The sequence below is a fragment of the Palaemon carinicauda genome, chromosome 44 (genome assembly GCF_036898095.1).
Source record: "Palaemon carinicauda isolate YSFRI2023 chromosome 44, ASM3689809v2, whole genome shotgun sequence".
Lineage (NCBI taxonomy): Eukaryota > Metazoa > Arthropoda > Malacostraca > Decapoda > Palaemonidae > Palaemon > Palaemon carinicauda.
The window spans coordinates 3,902,053-3,919,034 of record NC_090768.1 but is presented as its reverse complement, the minus strand read 5'-3'; the positions used below and the strand labels follow the sequence as shown (position 1 = coordinate 3,919,034).

Here is a 16,982-nt window from a genome sequence, read left to right as displayed (position 1 = left end):
AAATAGTGAACTTCAAGAGGGTGAGGTTTATGACGGGTCTCCAACCTCCCATCAGCTTCTCTACCAGGAATAGATTGCTGAGGAAACATGGAGAGTCATAGAAGACTTCCTCCACTCCTCCTTTGCTTAGCAACTTGGAGACATCATCTGATAAGAGGTCTTTTGGAGATCCTTTCAAATAATATGGTTGATTCTGATTCCTGGTCAAAAGAGGTGGACAGTCTATGATGGGGATCTGGTACCCTGAAGGGAGGACTTCTACAGCCAAGGGTTGGCCCCCAAGTTCTGCTACCTTTGGAAAAGAGCATTGTAGACATCCCCTCACTGGTGGTAAGCTGGAGGACATGCCCTCTCTTGTGTGAAAATCATCCACCACATCCTTTTCGACCAGAGGGTTGTCCTCTCCGACAAAAAGTGGGTCTAGGATTCCACCTCCCAGGCTGTTGTGCATCCATGGGAGGGAGGAAATGTATGTTGGGGGGTTGGCCTAAAAGGAGAGTTCATTTTTTTTCTGCTTACTATAGGGTTTTGTCCCAGCCTCTCTATCTTCTCAACCACCTTAGCAACATCTGAGGATAGAGAGGGAGGGAGAGCTAACTAGGTCCAAGTTGCTAAGAACCAGAGAGTCTAGAGGACAAATGTCTAGAAAATTTAGGCAAAATAGCGTCTCACCTCTTCCGAACAATTTCCCCAAAGGAAAACGTTCTGATGAAGGAGAAACTCTATGGCTTTAGCGCCCGATCTTGAAAGTTCCTTGAACTGTTCCCGTACATTCTAATCCTTGAGGTCTCTAGAAATGGCAAAACTGGAGAATGCCCTAGACTAGCGGTCTATCGACAAGCATGTTTCTATGACTAACATGGCTGTTACCTTCTTGTTAGCCAGTTCCAGTCCTGAAATCGTAGCGGGTAAATTTGTTAGTCTTTCCGCCTGTACCAATGGTACTAAGTTAGCCACATCCGGATCAATGGGAAGAGGGCTTTGAAAGGCACTGGAGTTAACGTAAAAACGTCTTTGGCGTGACAGAAATAATGTAGGAATCTTCGAGGATCTACTCGCCTTTAGTGAGTTTTCTGTAGTGGAGACTTGAGTACATTATTCAAAAACTCAAGCGTGTCCTTAATCTGGTTGGAGAGACCCACGTCAAGTGGGTCTCTGAGACTGCAGGAAGGTAGCATCGATAGCGCACCGTCTGTTAACAGTCTGTGCTCAGGGAGGCTCATCAAAACCTCTTAAATGGGGGAAGATTCTCATAATCTTAATGAAACGTGAGGCTCCCGAGCTAGATACCGAAGCCTCAAGGGGGTACATCAGTAGAGCTTGTACTCGCGCGTGATATGAGGTTCTCCGTGGAGTCATCAATAGTAATGACATCGTGAAGAGATTTTTCTGTTTTAATGGAGCTCATAATCTTTCCTCTACTGTCCTTTCTTTCCCTTGAGTAATAACAGGAAGAGGAGGAGGAGGAATGGGAGGAATCCAGTTCACTCCCATTGTAATAATATTTGCCTCTGTATCCTGAACAGGAAGCAGAGGAGTTAAAGTCTCTCTCGGAACTCGATTTACGAGGCGAGAGAGAGAAAGCTCTTGCACTTCGCCATCTAGAACGCCTATGGTGAGGACCACGTCTACGTCATCTGCAATTCCGTTCCTATGCGTCCGAAGAGGGAAAGTAATACCCTAAAAAATAGCATAGGTTTGTATTCCAGTTACAAAACAAATATAAATTTGATTAAGTCTGTTCATGAGCAGAGCAAGTGCAAAGTTAATGTTAACAGCGGAGTACTCCAAGGGAATGTGTTGTCACCTATGTTGTTTATCCTCCTCAAGGATTTTGGATTTTGTAATGCGTATGTAGATGGTGGAGAAGGATTGGATTGGATTGGTGATAGGAAATTTGCTGACCTAGAGAATGCTGATGATGCTGTCCTAGTTAGCAGAACACCAAAGAATTATCAATGCTTCCTTTTTGTGTAGTAAAATGTTGGAGTGTGGTCAGCATTCGGACACTAGGCAGTCTGCATGCTACATCTGGCCACAGTCCGCAAACCACTACACTGTTCTCATGAGGAAGAGCATCAAATTCCTCACTGGGCACAGTAACAGATGATCTAGAACGTCAGTTACAGAGCAGCGACTCGTTATCCCGAAGGGGTCGAATCTAGGATCCATCACCCTTGGATTCTGAGTCTTGGCAACAAACTCAAGAGATGAAGCTTAACGTTACCTCTCCCCTTACCCTTGAATGGGCGATGTCGTATGAGAGACCATGAAGTTCACTGACCTGTTTGGCCAAGGTCAAAGCAAGAAGGAACACTGTCTTCCCAGCCAGGTGGCGATCTGTTGCCTGACATAGTGGGGAGGTCTCACTTCCAACTGAGGACAAGTATGTTCGTAAGTCCGTATGAGTAAGGAAAGATCTAGCGATGAAATGTCCCTTCCTTTCAGTTTGAAGGCAAGGCTCAAAGGTGAGCAATAGCCTTTCACTGCCAAAACTGAAAGGCGTCTTTCCTCCCGCAAATAACCGAGGAATTCCGCTATTGCTGGAATAGTGGCATCAAGTGGAGAGATACCCCTTCCATGACACCTACCACAGAAGGTGTTCTACTTTGGCTGGTAGACTACAGCTAAGGAATCCCGCAGATATCCAGACATCCTCTTCACAACTTGTTGCGAAAATCCTCTCTGAGTGAGGAGGTGCTGGGTAGTCTCCAGGCTTGCAGTCATGGCGAAGCTAAAGCTTTGGGGTAGATGTTGACGTGTGATTGTCTGAGTAGATCGTATCGTGGAGAGAGTTCTCTTAGAGGCTCCGTCAGGAGCTGCAGAAGATCCGGAAACCATTCCTCATGATGCCATAGTGGAACTTCGAGAGTCATTGAGAGGTTGACAGATGTACTGGCCTGGTTGAGTACCCTTCTCATCAGACAGAACGGGGGAAAGGCGTAAATGTCGTTATTGTCCCCAACGTTGTTAAAATGCATCTTACCAGAGAGCCTTGGGGCTGGGACTGGGGAGCAACAGGAACCTGAAGTTCAGGGCCATTGCATACAGATCCATGGTTGGAGAACCCCACAAAGTCATGACTTTGTAGGCTACTAGATGATCCAAAGACCCTTCGGTACCCATGCCATGAGATGCTCTGCTCAGATTGTCAGCGAGCACATTCCTCTAGCCTGGAATGAAACGGGTTGATAGCGGTACCAAATGGACTTCAGGCCCTCTCAGTATTTCTACTGCTAGATGGGATAGGGGCTGCGAACAAGTACCGAGTTGTTTGTTGATGTGAGTCACTACTGTGGGGTTGTCACTCATCACCACTACTGAGTGGCCCACCAGATACTGATGGGACTGTTGTAGGAGCAGAAAAACGGCCTTCATTTCTAAGAAATTTAAGTGAAGGTATTTTTTCAGACTCTGGCCAGAGGCCTGAGCTTGTGTGGTGCATCATGTTGGTCCCCCACCCTTCTTTTGATGTGTCTAAAAACAGCATCAAGTCCGGGGGAAGGACGAGAAGATCTACGCCCCTCCGCAGATACTCGTCTGCCACCCACCACTCGAGGTCCATCTGTTCCTTTGGTCCCATGGGGGTCAGAATATCCGAGGAATCAAAGGCCTGATTCCAATTGGACTCAAGCCGCTACTGGAGAGATTGAATCCTGAGGCTGCCGTTGAGATCTAGACGGGCCAAGGATGATAGGTGTCTGAGGAGATATAGCCACTTCTGGGCTTAGACTTCTTCTCGGCTTGAGAAAAGGTCTTGCGACCTTTCTCTGGCTCGTTATTCAGTCTACTGATGGGAAGGTTTTGAAGAGAGAGGTGTCTAAAATCATTCCTAGGAATACCAGTCTTCTTAGTGGGAAGCAGGGAAGATTTCTCGAGGTTTACCATAATCCCCAGATCTTGGCAAAACCTCGAAATTTGTCTTGGTGCTGAAAAAGGGTTGCCACGGAGTTTGCTAGGATCAGTAAGTCGGTCAGATGACGGAGGAGACAGATGCAAATCCTGAGAGCCCAGGATGATACTAGAACACTGGTGAATATTGGGGTGCACTGGAAAGACATAAGCACAGTGCCCTGAAATGACAAATTTGTAGATAATTTGTATTTTTCCTAACTATACAAACCTTAGCTATTTAATAGGGGTATTACTTTCGGCGCAGCTGAAATGACGAGCCATTAATTTTTAACAAGGGTTTACTATCCGCACTGCTAGTTAGTGGGGGTAGAGGAGGGTAGCTTGCTAACACCCCCCTCTCAGACACCTGTGCTTGAGCTCACTTTGCTTGGAGGTAGGACTTCAAGGGGGATAGGGTTGGCGGCCAAGTTTGGTTAAATAGCTAAGGTTTGTATAGTTAGGAAAAATGACAAATTCAGAGATAATTTGTATATTTCCTAACCATACAAACCTTAGCAATTTACATAGGGTATTACTTTCGGCGTAGCTGAAATGACGAGCCATTAGATTTTTAACGAGGGTTAACTACCCTCTCGTTAGTTAGCGAGGGGGTAGGGGACGGGTAGCTAGCTACCCCTCCCCCCTCACACACCGGTGAACTGATTCACTTCGCTTAGAGGTAGGACTTCATGGGGGACAGGGCTGGCGGGCAAATATGTATAAATAGTTAAGGTTTGTATGGTTAGGAAAAATACAAATTATCTCCGAATTTGTCATTTGTTCCGTAACCGAAATACAAACCACGCTATTTACATAGGGTGACTTAACCCTTAGGTAGGGTGGAAAAGTCCCAGCCTTACTGGCTTTGGCTTTGCCCGGGGACTCAGAATCCGAGTGAGTAGCACTCAAGAAAAGGAGTCCCTGCACCTCGCAAATTCCTTGCTCTGCAAGGAACGTGCGGCCTACATAAGCTTGTGTGTGAAGGAATGAAGTGTGACTTGTCCTAGGAAGTTGACCTGAAGTCCTTTAGATGGAATTCTAAGCTAGGACGTTCCCAATACCACCTCGTCAGGGTATGGGGGACGCAACAGTATTATATCAATACTAGGAACACAAGGAAGCATGGTTTACCTGCAGTGGTTTGAGGTCAGCTATGCAGAGAACCCAGGATGCTGCTTTCCCCAAGAGCGGGGAGGACGAAGAAAAGAGTACGGGCCAGACATACTCTCTCCTTCATGCAGTCTAAAACTGGGTAACAATGCCCTCAACCTTCTGCTACCTGTCCATTAAGGAGCCTGAGGTTAGACCAGCTGTTGTGTAGCCCCCACAGGTCCGATAGAGAAAGTATCGAGGCTCCTGTGGGTCACGTCCTGCAAGTAGTGGGCTGCGAAGGTTGTTTGACGCTTCCAGACTCCAGCTTGTAGCACCTGCTTCACAGAGTAGTTCCTCTTGAAGGCCAGGGACGTTGCGATGCCTATGACATCGTGTGCTCTAAGGCGACGTGACGGAGGAGGATCTGGATTCAGGGCGTGATGAATGACCCTTTGAATCCAGGCTGAAAAGGTATTCTTGGTGATCCTCCTCTTCGTCCTTCCTGTGCTCACAAACAGGGCTTGCACGTGAGGACGAACTGCAGCTGTTCTTTTAAGATAACACCCCAGACTCCTTACTGGGTATAGTAGGAGATGGTCTGATCGGATCTGTTACATAACGGAGACTCAAAATCCTTTTGAGTCTAGCAACCAACTCAGTGACAAACCTGAACATTACCTCCCCCATCCTCTTCAATGGGCGACGTCGTACGAGAGACCCTGAAGTTCGCTGATACGCTTGGCCGAGGCCAGAGCGAGCAGGAGCACCGTCTTCCAAGTCAGGTGACGATCAGAAGCCTGGCGTGATGGTTCGCAAGGAGGTCTCTTAAGAGCCATAAGAACCCGAACCACGTTCCATGGAAGATTGATTGATTGATTGATTTAAAGTTTTCAAGCATCCTGACATCTAAGGTCATTGACGCCGCTACACTACAGGCACGAAGAAAACAGCATCGTAAACTGGGAAATAAAAATGAATAATTATTTAACAGAAATTCCCCCGAGTGAAACTCCGAAGAGTAACCCCGAGGGAAAGAAAAACATAAGAACGAAAGTTAGGTATGCGCCCTCCTCCCCCACTGACATGCACGGGCGAGGGGGAGGTCGAAAAACTTAACTAAAACAGAATTATAACAACTATAATTATGTAACTGACTTTGAATGTTCCAAGAATTACAGACCCCCGAAGGGAAGTGTTCCCCGAGCTGAAAAGTTAAAAATACAAATAGATTCATAAAAATAATTGAGACAAATAAAACGAAATAGCGACTCGGCCCGAGAAGCTATCGTAGTAGACGTAGTATGGAGCAAGAGATGAACGACCTCGAGAGAGGGGCCGCTCTCCACGAAGGCAACCATGGTGGCCTAGGAGTGAACGGCCGTGACCAAGAAGAGAATCGAGGTGGCCTAGCGCTAAGCCGGCGATCACTCTCGTAGACGTACACTACACACACCGCACAAACACTGAAAAGGAAACTTACTATATTCTATACACAAGAATATATATAAACATCAATAATGTTTAAATATATTAAGTATAAGAAAAGTAAGTTAAAAGACAAAACATTAATGGCCATCAAGCGAGGATGGGAGCGGAGACATCCGCTCGCCATCCGAGCCAAAAGTAAAGTGCTAGCGGAGGGTAGTAAACCCTCGTTAAAATTCTTATGGCTCGTCATTTCAGCTACGCGGAAGTAATTACCCCATGTAAATAACGTGGTTTGTATTTCAGTTACGGAACAAATATGACAAATTCGAAGATAATTTGTATTTTTCCTAACCATACAAACCTTAGCTATTTACAAAGGGTATTACTTTTAGCGTAGCTGAAATGGCGAGCCATTAGAATTTAACGAGGGTGTATTACCCCCGCGCTAGTTAGCGGGGGGGTAGGGGAGTGGTAGCTAGCTACCCCTCCTCCCCCTCACACACAGGTGAATACTCACTTTCACTTAGAGGTAGGACTTGTCTTGGGGGACAGGGCTGGCGGGCAAATATGTGTAAATAGCTAAGGTTTGTATGGTTAGGAAAAATACAAATTATCTTCGAATTTGTCATTTGTTCCGTAACCGAAATACAAACCACGCTATTTACAAAGGGTGACTTATCCCTTAGGAAGGGTGGAAAGTCCCCAGCCATACTGGCTTTGGCTTTACCCGGGGACTCAGAATCCGAGTGAGTCGCACTCGAGAAAAGGAGTCCCTGCACCTCACAAGTTCCTTGCACCGCAAGGAACCATGTGGCCTACGTAAGCTTGTGTGTGAAGGAAGAAGTGTGACCCGTCTTAGGCAGTTGACCTGGAGTTCCAGAAGGAACTCTGGGTTAGGACGTTCCCAATACCACCTCGTCAGGGTATGGGGGACGCGACAGTATTGACTCAATACTCGGAACACAAGGAAGCATGGTTTACCTGCAGAGGTTCGAGGTCAGCTATGCAGAGACCAGGATGCTGCTTCCCCGTAGAGGGGATGATGAAGAAAGAAGTAAGGGCCAGACATACTTCTTTCGTTCATGCAGACTAAAACCTGATAACAATGCCCTCAACCTTCTGCTACCTGTCCAAAAGGGAGCCTGAGGTTAGACCAGCTGTTGTGTAGCCACCACAGAGCGATAGAAAACGTATCGAGACTCCTGTGGGTCACGCCCTGCAGGAAGCGGGCTGCGAAGGTCATCAGACGCTTCCAGACTCCAGCTTGTAGCACCTGCGTCACAGAGTAGTATTACTCGAAGGCGAGGGACGTTGCGATGTATCCAACATCGTGCTGTAGGGAGACGTGACGGGGGAGGGTCTGAAGACAGGTCGAGATGAATGTCCTTGAGTCCGGGCTGAAGAGGTATACTGGTGACTCTCCCCCCATGTCCTCCTTGTGTTCCCAAATCGGCTGCAACTGAGGCCAAACTGCAGCTGTTCCCAGCGCTAACCTCTCGATTCCTGTACTGGCAAGAAAGAGAAGGTCTTGGGACATCAGACACAGAATGGAGACTCAAAATCTTGAATGAATCGGACCGAAGGGTCGGGACCCTCAGATTCTGAGTCTAGCCAACAACTCAGGAGCGAGCCTGAATGTTGCCTTCCCCTCTTCCTTAGAAAGGGGGGGAGTAGTAAGAGACCAAGAAGATTGCTTACACACTGGCCGTGGCCAGAGTGAGCAGAAGACCCAAGGCGGAATACAATCCGAGGCCTGTCGTAAAAGGGTCTTGAGAAGATCTCTTAAAGGACTAAAAGTCCGAGCCATGCTCCAAGTTGGAGGTCTTCCTCCGACTAGGGCAGGGACGATCGTAGCTTCGCATGAGCGAGAATAGATCCAGCGGGCAGGAAAAAGTTATTCCTTTAAGCCTGAAGGTCAGGGAAAGGCTGAGCGACAGGCTTCATTGCCAAGAGCGGAAAGGAGTTTCCTCCCGCCGAAAGGCAATAAGACCGTTATTGCTGGAGAAGAGGCCTCACGGGAAGAGGTATATCTCCCACGGCACCAACCACCTTAGACTCTTCACTTTGCCTGGGAGACCCCTGTGGATGACTATCGCAGATGACGCGACCTCCGTACCGCGACTGTAGCGGGTTGTCTCTTCTAGAGGAGGAAGCGTAGTGTCTCCAGGCATGAAGCCGAAGCGACGCCCCGGTTCGGGAGAGATGTCGCAGTGTGGTTGCTTGAGTAGCCTGCGCCGTGGGAGAAGCTCTCCCGGGAGTTCCGTCAGGGGAAGCAGAGGGTCCAGAAACCGTTCTGCGCATAGTCCCAGTGGAGCTCTCCCATTGAAAGGTTGACAGACAACCTGGTTTTGTTGAGACCCATTGTCCGCAGACAAAAAGGAGGGAAGACGCAGGCGTCGAAGTTGTCCCACCATCACCGGAATGCATCTTGCCAGAGTCTCGGGGTCTGAGACTGGGGGGAAAACTAGCGGAAGCTTGAGGTTCCAAGCTGTCGCGATCAGGTCCCCCAGATCAGCACTTGCTGGTTACCCAAGGTCAAAGACCCCTAGGTACACTCTCTCTATGAGGCTCTGCTTGGATAGTCTGAGAGAAACATTCCCCTGCCTGGAATGAGAGAGCCGATGGTGGAATTGAGAGAATCTCAATCATCCCGGTATCTCTACTGCAAGATGTGAAGGTGTGAAAATGCGTCCCCTGCTGGTTAGCATGAAGTCGACACGCAACGGGGCGACTTGGCAGGAGCGGTAGGACTGAAGAGGGGCCAGACTAAGGCCCTTAAGCCTGCCTGAATGATGGAGAGGTATCCTTCAGGTCTTGACCATAGGCCTGGACCGGAACATGCCCCCCCCCCTTTCCTTTGACGAGTCCGAGAACCGCATCAAGAAGGTGGGGAAAGGACGAGAATATCCACTACCATCAAGAGGCTCCATAGGTCAACACCCATTGCAGGTTTAATAGTTCCGCTGGTCCCATAGGGCCAGGGAGTCCGGTTAAACATTGCCTGAAGCCACCGGAACTTGGATCGCCCCACATGGAACTTATCCTGAGGCGACCGTTCGGACTATAAACGGGTCAATGAGGAAAGAAGAACTAGGAAACGTTCCAAGGTAGGGCTGAAAACTCTGCTTGACTGAGAACAGGTACTGCGACTCTCCTCAGTCTTGCCACAGTCAACCGAAAGGAAGGCTCGGAGGATGTGGTAACAGAATCTGGCGTCCCCAGGTGGTCACCCATCCAAGTGCCGACGTTGCTTAACCTCGCTGGACGGACGAGAAGCGGGGTTTCCAACGTGGTAAGGCGGTTGACTCAATATCATGGCCAGATACTCCAGATGTTGAGGCAGAGGAAGAGAAGGCTCCAAGCAAAATACCATGAGCCCACACTCATGGTCAGCATTCGGAAGCTTTTCCCGGCGCTGAAGAAGGTCGAAACCCGAGCCTACCGGAGTTGACCAGCCCTCCAAACAGCAGAGGAGGCGGAAGTCTGCACCTGAGCGGCCAAGAGGAAGGCAGGGAGAGTTCTCTGGGGAAACAAACCTGCTATGCCACGGCGGGATAGCCACACTGCATCATAAGCAGGAATACTTGCAGTTTAGGCTGAATTCGACGAGCACCCTGGAAGATGGATGGAATGGAAACTGAAAGTACCCGTCCTTCCGATCCAGGGTTAAAGGAGTCCTGTCGCCTCGTTACCAGTCTGATCCATTCTGCTGGTCTACGCTGGCCGAAGTTTGTTCGACAAACTTGATCAGGGCTGAGAGGTCGACTATGGACATCCCCTCTCAGATCCTTCCTTACAAGAAAGGATCGACTGAGGGGGCCGGGGGTGAAGCCGTCGATGATCCTAAGGAAGACCTTCGCCTAAGGTATGGATCATTCTGCCCAACCGGGCAACTCTGCTGATGCTATGGCATAGAGGTTCAGAGACACTGAATTCGCTGACAGAGACGGCAGGCGCGATATCCTTGGCTACTCACAGAGATTGTGCGGGAATGGGCATCGGGAAGCTGTCATTCGGATGAGTAACCTTAAGCATCCTCCCAGCGAAAAAACCTGCAATCCTAGAGTTCGTGAACTCCTTTTAGGACTATGCCCCCCCGGGGGAGTCTCCCGTGCCATCTGTTCCTGACAGGAGGAAACTGCAATTGGACACCTTGTCCCAGTTGTCGTAGCCGATAACTTAGGCCGACGTGGTTGAAAGAAAAGGGAGCTGGAGCCCTGCAGAGTCTGGAAGAAAGCGCCTTGGAGGAGTGAAACCGGAAGTCGATTTACTCCGCACAGCAGATGTTTAAGTCTCTGTCCTTGGGCAAAGACAAAACTCTTCTCAAGGATGGAAGGGTGTCTGAGGTCGTTGACCTCCACAGATGAGACACCCAAAGGAAGCCTTCAGTCAGTGCGTCCAGATGGTAAAACATCGAGCTTGTCCGCAAGTAGATACTTAACGACGAAAGGCCAAGGTGCCTGAGCTCGAGAGGAGGAAAGTACCCTTGATCTTCCTGTAGCTTCCTTGAACCAAACCTCGGGCCGTAACCGAGGAGGGAAAGAACCTGGTAAGCTCCCAGAGGAAGAGGTAAGCAGTCACCCCTTGTCCGATGGAGAAATCTTCAACGGAAAGCCCCCCCGCCAAAAATCCTTCCAGGGCGGGAGAAGGAGAGAGTACTCGTGCAGGAGAGGGGACCCTCGAGACCGACCTCTTGGGAACCAACTTCGCCCTGGGGGAAGTCACCACGAAGTCCACTCCTCTCTTTCTCTTCAGCGTAGGAGAGACAGCCGCTGGTTTGTTACCCTGGCCGGTGAGTGCTGGTTTCATAACCCTCATTAACGCCCGTGCCAGCGGATCAAACCATGTCTGCTGCTCCAAGGACACAGAGTCCGAAATCCTCGCTAAGGTGAAAGGGATCGGGCGATCCTTTGGAGAGGACACGACGGTTCCTGCCTGAAAAGAAGGTGGGAAGAATGCTGTACTGACCTGTCTTCGTCCTGCACTACCAACCTGTGCTTGGATGGAGGTGATCCCGAGTGCCGCCTAGGAGCACGCGTCCCTGCTGCTACCACCGGCTGTGGAATTCGCCGCGAACTATGGTCGCGCGAGGGCGAACGGTCGCGCAAAGGCGAATGGTCGCGCGGGCGCGCAGGCGAGCGGTCGCGCGGGCGCGCAGGCGAGCGGTCGCGCGGGCGCGCAGGCGAGCGATCGCGCGGGCGCGCCGGCGAGCGATCGCGCGGGCGCGCCGGCGAGCGATCGCGCGGGCGCGCCGGCGAGCGATCGCGCGGGCGCGCAGGCGAGCGATCGCGCGGGCGCGCAGGCGAGCGATCGCGCGGGCGCGCAGGCGAGCGATCGCGCAGGCGAGCGATCGCGCAGGCGAGCGATCGCGCGGGCGCGCAGGGGAATGGGCGTGACGGCGAGGGATCGTGCTGCCGCGTAGGTGAAGAAGATCGCTGGCGGTAAGCGATGGCGAGCAGCATGTGTAGGTGAATGATCGCGTGATAGGGTGCGATGGTGATCAGCATCCGCAAGAGGGCGAGCGTTCAGGGTTGTGCGATGAGGAGCAGCATGCGTAAGCGGGCTATCGTGCAGGGTTGTGCGATGGCGAGCAGCATGCGCAGGTGAATGATCGCGTGAAAGGGTGCGATGGTGATCAGCATCTGCAGGAGGGCGATCGTTCAGGGTGGTGCGATGAGGAGCAGCATGCGTAAGCGGCCAATCGTTCAGGGTTGTGCGATGGCGAGCAGCATGCGCAGGTGAATGATCGCGTGAAAGGGTGCGATGGTGATCAGCATCTGCAGGAGGGCGATCGTTCAGGGTGGTGCGATGAGGAGCAGCATGCGTAAGCGGGCAATCGTTCAGGGTTGTGCGATGGCGAGCAGCATGCGCAGGTGAATGATCGCGTGAAAGGGTGCGATGGTGATCAGCATCTGCAGGAGGGCGATCGTTCAGGGTGGTGCGATGAGGAGCAGCATGCGTAAGCGGCCAATCGTTCAGGGTTGTGCGATGGCGAGCAGCATCTGCAGTTGAGGGTCGCGCGATGGCGGTCAGCAGCTGCAGTTGAGGGTCGCGCGATGGCGGTCAGCATCTGCAGTTGAGGGTCGCGCGATGGCGGTCAGCATCTGCAGTTGAGGGTCGCGCGATGGCGGTCAGCATCTGCAGTTGAGGGTCGCGCGATGGCGATCAGCATCCGCAGTTGAGCTAGTAGCTGGCGAACCATGTTCCTTCAGAAGTGTTGGAGAACGTTGGCGTGCCAGCTGTAACACACGTGGGCGATCTGGAGATCGCTGGCGAGCTGATGATCGCTGACGAGCTGACGATCGCTGGCGAGCTGATGATCGCTGACGAGCTGATGATCGCTGACGAGCTGATGATCGCTGACGAGCTGATGATCGCTGACGAGCAGAAGGCTACGCGTGGAAGCCTGCGCAAAGAAGAAGGGTCCTTGACCCCGACCTGAACCGAAGTTCTAGATCGCGAGGGCGAACGTGGGCGCACAGGGCACGTAACAGGAACCACAGGGAAGATCATCTTGAAAGCGCTGACGAACAGGAGAGCGCTGACGAACAGAAGGGCGCGCAGGGAAACCCTGACACGCAAGGGAAGAACCCCCGTGGGGGCAACCCTTTGCCCCGAAGGGATCGTTGTCCGCCGGGAGACTGATGTCCGTCGGAAGACCGCTGTCCGTCGGGAAGACCGTTGTCCGTCGGGAAGACCGTTGCCCGTCGGAAGACGAGATTAGACTGCTGTCCATCTGCACCAAGACGGAAGATCGAGAAAAAGAAGTTGTAGGCTGCAAACGGAGATTCAAAAAGGCGCCTCAAGCACCCTTATAGGGAGATGAGAGGCCCTTACGACGAGGCGGACGGAGGGCCTTACGGCGAGGGAGGCCAACAGCAACAGCAACAGAAGAAACCTCCGAAGAGGAGTCTCTATGAGTGTACTCTCTCGCGAACGAAAGAGAAACACTTCGTGGAAGAGACTGGTCAGCCAGTGACCTAAGAGGGGCAATCCTCCGAAGAGGAGCTCCTGCAGTTGCCCAGCCCCTTGAGCGAAACTGCAGGTGCGACCGCTCAGCACCAAGAGCATAGTCGCACGAAAAAAAGGCAAGAGAAGAACCCCCCAAAAGAGGAAAAGCTCAAGCCTGGACAGGAAAAAACTTCCCTCGGAAGGAAAGTTATCCGCCCAAGGAGGCAAGCCTCCTGACTGTTCTAAAATGAACTGGAGAGCTGTCCGTCGACACGGGAGTACTACCAGTAGAAGGAGACACGCCCCTGACGACAATACAAGGGGGGAGGCAGCAACAGCCGAATCCCCAGGACTCAACCAGACAGCTCACACCGTTGCTATATTACAGAAACGAACTAGATCGGTAACTGTAAAAAAATAAAACAAATAATATTAGTACACATTCATTCCCCCGGGAAGGCTCCGAAGAGGAATCCCGAGGAAAAGGAACAAGAATTACACAACAGGCACGTGCCCTCACAACCACTTACACTCGCGGAAGGAGAGCTGTAACCAAAACAGAATTATAACAATTATAATTATGTAACTATGTAATTATGTAATTTAAAAATGAATGAACACTAAAGAAAAAACGAAAACCCCGAAAGGAATCGTTCTACAAGCTGAAAAATTAACAACTACAATTAGATTCATAAACTAATTGAGACAAAATGTACGGCGTAGCAACCCCACCCACACGGGAAGGAAGCTACAAGGGCGTAGTAAAACATAGTAAAAGGGTGAACGACCTCAAGAGAGAGAGAGAGAGAAAGACCGAAGTCAAACTCGATCGCAACCCATAAAATTAGGCCGTGGTGGCCTAACTGCCGAGGCCTCCACGTAGATATCGTACACTACACACACACATCTGAAAAGGAAACTTACTTATTTCTATACTCAAATATATATACAAACATGAAAACATGTTTACATATATATTGAGTAAAAGAAAAGTAAGCGATTAAGTAAAGACAAAACAGACAATGGCTGCCAAGCGAGGACCAAGACAGAGACGTCTGTCACAGTCCGAGCCAAAAGTGAAAGTGAGTATTCACCTGTGTGTGAGGGGGAGGAGGGGTAGCTAGCTACCACTCCCCTACCCCCCCGCTAACTAGCGCGGGGGTAATACACCCTCGTTAAATTCTAATGGCTCGCCATTTCAGCTACGCTAAAAGTAATACCCTTTGTAAATAGCGTGGTTTGTATTTCGGTTACGGAACAAACAAATTATATACGAATTTCTCATTTGTTCCGTAACTGAAATACAAACCACGCTATTTAATATGGGTGACTCACCCCTTAGGAAGGGTGGTAAGTCCCTCCCATACTGGCTTTGGCTTTGCCCGGGGACTCCATATTTGAGTGTGTAAGTACTCAGGCAATAAGGAGTCCCTGCACCTCGCTAGCATTGCTGTGCAACTGCTGCGGCCTACATAAGCTGTGTGTGAAGGTGAGAAGAGTGACTCGTCCTAGGAAGTTGACCTGGAGTTCTTCAGATGGAAATTTAGGCTAGGACTCTCCCAATACCACCTCGTCAGGGTATGGGGACGTGACAGTATTAATCTTAATACTAGGAACACAAGGAAGCATGGTTTACCTGCAGTGGTTTGAGGTCAGCTGTGCAGAGAACCCAGGATGCTGCTTTCTCCAAGGGAGGAGAGGATGAAGAAAAGAATAAGGGCCAGACAAACCTTTTTATTCATGCAGACTAAAACCGGGTAACAATGCCCTCAACCTTCTGCTACCTGTCCAATAAGGAGCCTGAGGTTAGACCAGCTGTTGTGCAGCCACCACAGGGCCGATAGAGAACGTATCGAGTCTCCTGTGTGTCACGTCTTGCAGGTAGTGGGCTGTGAAGGTCGTCTGACGCTTCCACACTCAAGCTTGCAGGACCTGCGTCACTGAATAGTTCTTTTTGAAGGCCAAGGACATAGCTATGCCCCTGACATCATGTGCTCTGGGGCGACGTGACGGAGGAGGGTCAGGATTCAAGGCTAGGTGTATTACCTTGCGAATCCAGGCTGAGATGGTATTCCTGGTGACCCTCCTTTTCGTTTTCCCAGTGCTCACAAACAAGGCTTGCACTTGGGGACGAACTGCAGCTGTTCTTTTAAGATGCAACCTCCGACTTGTTACTGGGCACAGTAGGAGATGGTCTGGGTCATCTGTTACAGAACGAAGATTCGAAACCTGGAAAGAGTTGAACCTAGGGTCCGGCACTCCCGGATTCAGAGTCTTGGCAACAAACTCAGGGACGAACCTGAACGTTACCTCCCCCCATCCCCTTGAATGGGCGATGTCGTATGAGAGACCATGGAGTTCACCGACTCGTTTGGCCGAGGCCAAAGCTAGCAGGAAAACCGTCTTCCAAGTAAGGTGGCGATCTGAAGCCTGGCGTAATGGTTCGTAGGGAGGTCTCTTCAGAGACCTGAGAACTCGAGATGGAGGAGGTCAGCTCATAACTCCGTAAGAGTAGAGAAAGTTCCAGCGAGGAAGAAATGTCCACTCCTTTGAGCCTGAAGGCTAGACTTAAGGCTGAGCGATAGCCTTTCACCGCCGAGACTGAAAAGCGCATTTCTTCCCGCAAATACACGAAGAACTCCGCTATTGCTGGAATAGTGGCATCGAGTGGAGAGATACCCCTTCCACGACACCAACCCCAGAAGACTCGCCACTTCGCCAGGTAGACCCCTGCGGATGACCTGTGCAGGTGTCCAGACATCCTATTCGCAACTTGTTGAGAAAATCCTCTCTCAGCGAGGAGGTGCTGGATAGTCTCCAGGCGTGAAGTCGAAGCGAAGCTACTGCTTTGTGGAAGATGTTGGCGTGTGGTTGTTTGAGTAGCTCGTGACGTGGAGGGAGTTCTCTCGAGGGCTCCGTCAGGAGTTGCAGGAGGTCCGGAAACCATTCCGCCTGATGCCATAGCGGAGCTATCAGGGTCATCAATAGATTGACCGATATTCTGGTCTTGTTGAGCACCCTCCTCATCAGACAGAACGGGGGAAAGGCGTAAACGTCGATGTTGTCCCACTGTTGTTGGAAGGCATCTTGCCAGAGTGCCTTGGGGTCCGGGACTGGGGAGCAGTACAGCGGGAGCTTGAAGTTCAGCGCTGTAGCGAACAGATCCACAGTCAGGGAACCCCACAAAGTCAGGACTTTGTTGGCTACTTGAGGATCCAAAGACCATTCGGTACTCACTATCTGCGTCGCTCTGCTCAGACTGTCGGCAAGCACATTCCTTTTGCCTGGAATGAAGCGAGCTGAAAGTGTGACCGAGTGGACTTCCGACCATCTCAGTATCTCTATTGCAAGATGGGATAGCTGTTTCGAGAAGGTACCTCCCTGCTTGTTGATATAAGCCACTACTGTGGTGTTGTCGCTCATCACCACCACAGAGTGGCCCGCCAGGACCTGATGGTACTTCTGAAGTGCCAGGGATACGGCCTTCATTTCTAGCAGGTTTATGTGGAGGTACCTTTCTGATTCTGACCACAGGCCTGAAGTCCTGTGGTTCAGAACGTGCCCCCCCCCCCCCCCCCGCATCTTTGAAGCGTCCGAAAACATCAAATCCGGGGGAG

At 50.8% G+C, this 16,982-nt stretch overlaps 1 protein-coding gene across 12 annotated transcripts in view; it reads right to left on the bottom strand.

Annotated features, from left to right (window-relative positions):
* Positions 1-16,982, bottom strand: part of LOC137634286 (zinc finger protein 709-like) — a 166,259-nt gene that overhangs the window by 46,379 nt on the left and 102,898 nt on the right. The window lies entirely within an intron of this gene.